Here is a 2,838-nt window from a genome sequence, read left to right as displayed (position 1 = left end):
ATCGAATATTTGTTTTGGGTTTTCTTCTCTTTGCTTCTTTCTCGATTTTCTTTATCCTTCTACCTCACTATTTCTCATTCTTGATTTCTCTTTGTCGTGAATCTTGATTTTTCTTTCTTGAAAAACCCAAAACCAAATATTATTTTGATTCCTTTCTTGTTCTTGTTAGATTTATGATCTGAAAATTATTTTTGCAATATTTATTCTCTCTATTAAAATTGATTCTACTTGATCTCATTTTTCATGTTAAGATCTTATTCCTCACTTTGATCTTTTTCTTTAGTTCTCTTTATCAAAATCGTTTAGAGATTAAACTTGGGTGTTGCTATAGTTTTTCTGATTTCGTGATTGTTTCCTGATTTGTAAAAAAAACACACACACACACGTGCAGATCTGTGTATCGTGAGAAACTGATTTTTTTGCCGTCTTTTTTAGTCTTGATCCTATCAGCAGTAACTCATTTAAAAAGAGAATCTTCCCTCTATAATCTTGTTTTCTAATGGATTCCTCTTCTTCAGTCCTATATGTTAGCTTCCTTAACCAGCTAGTATCCGAAAAATTAACCAACTTCAATTTTCTTACCTGAAAAAGGCATATCATTCATTTCATTTGTAGCCAGGATCTTTTGGGACATCTGGATGGGTTTAAGATCCCTTCACAATTTGTTTTATAAGAAGAAAATGATGAAAAAGTGGTTGTCATTGCTATAACTCACTTTCTTAATCCAGATTACATTTTCTAGATGAAACGTGATCAAGCACTTTTTGCATATATCACGTTTACACAGTTTTTGATAGCATTCCAGATGATTGTACAATTATAAAACTCTTGGTCAGGCTAGTATAAACATACTCTCAAGTTTCGGAGGCCAGAATCATGTTTTTTAAGAAAGAATGCCTGAATATCAAGGATTTCCATGACACTTATAAAATACCTTAACAAGAAAAGAGATAACTGATCAACTTGCTATAGTTGGATGTGAGATTTCAGATAGGTATAAAGTGCAGAAGGCTCTCAATGGGCTTGGGCCTGAATAAAATGTTCTCTATACCACTCTGTCCTATTTTGATGTGATGCTCACTTTTGTAACACTGTGTCCCAAACTGCTTCAGTTTGAGATGAATTTATCAGGTACAACATAAAGCTCCTCAGTTGCAGCAGAGAGTCACAACGTCTTGATTTTTGACATGCAGTATGGGAGAGGTTGAGGAGGCATGGGAGGAAGACGAGGACATGGTCATGGAGGAAATCATCAGGGAGGTTGTGGGCTCCTTCCTCTTCTGAATACTCCTCATATCGCTTATCAAGGTAAAAAGGTTCTTGTTTAATTTACAAAAAAACAAGGTCATATCGAGACCAACTATTGGTTCAAGGATGATCCGAGGTATAATACAGAGGCAAACACATTTTATTAACCTGGTTTCGCAAATTAAAAGGTGTGGACAACCACAGAAACAGAGAGATTCCATAAAAGAATTTACAACAGAGAAATCTAGCATCTACGGATGATCAAATGGTTCAAATGACAAGAAGATCTGCTAGAATTCGACATCCTATTGAGTGATGGGTCAACTATGAAAATTTTAGCACGGAACATTAAGCATTCTTGATTGTTGTTTCAAGGCAAGAAGAACCCAGAAGGTACAATCAAGCATCCAAATCTAATAGATGAATTGAGCAATGAGAAAATAAAAGCATTATATGAATGCAAGACATGAGATATTCTTTGAAGGCTTTTAGATAAGAATGTTGTTGGGTTAAATAGGTATTTAAAATAAAATACAAACTAGAAGACAGCATAGAAAGATACAAAGCATGGCTTGTTGCAAAGAGATTTACTCAGGAGCATAGACTAGATTACGAGGAAACTTTTAATTTAGTAGTGAAGATGGGAACAATTCGAATCATAGTTTAAAAACTTGCCAAGTTTACCCAATGACTTGGTTGACTCGGACTGAATCGCCCACTCATTGAATCAAAAAATGTGTTGATCTTGGTTTTTACAAAACTCAGCTGGGCTGACTCGGCCAAGTCATGGGCGAGTCATGCATATATATATATATATATATAACTACATATATTATATAAAATATAATATAAATATTATGTATATTATATATAAAAATATGGTTATACATGTATTAATAAAATTATACATTAAATATATTATAAAAATATCATATAATGCATATTATATATAATATATTAGAAAGATACTATAAAATATAGATAATATATATATATATGTATATATATATATACATTTTGTATAAAATATAAAGTTAACATGACCCGACCGAGTCACGAGTCACTCAAAGACGAGCCGAGTGATGAGTCAATGGGTTTTAAAACCATGAGTTGAATTATTGTTTCCCTTGATATTGATCATGGCTAGATCCTAAGTCAATTGGATGCTAAAAATGTGTTCTTGCATGGGCTTAAAGAGGAAGTCTATATGAAGCAACCACAAGGGTACAATCTATGTCACCTGGGTACGGCTATGGGTATGGAGGGTACGACACATCAATTCCAAAAAATATGAGTACAGGGACACAACTAAATATATACTAAAAAATATATATTATATATCTAAAATATATATTATATATTGAAAATATATAATATAATATAGGACACAACAAATGTCGTGTCCAGTTACCAATACCCGTGTCAACATGGGTACGACACCCTAAGTGTCGTGTCCCAGTTACATAGGGTACAATGAAAAAGATCCCACCAATTATGTGTGCAAAAGTGAATAGAGCAATATATGGCCTCAAACAAGCTTTCAGATGATGGTTCAAGAGTTTCTCTCTCGAAATTCAAAGGCATGGCTTC

Source organism: Nuphar pumila, chromosome 4, assembly GCF_984573655.1.
Source record: "Nuphar pumila chromosome 4, dmNupPumi1.hap1.1, whole genome shotgun sequence".
NCBI lineage: Eukaryota > Viridiplantae > Streptophyta > Magnoliopsida > Nymphaeales > Nymphaeaceae > Nuphar > Nuphar pumila.
This window is presented reverse-complemented; position numbering follows the sequence as displayed.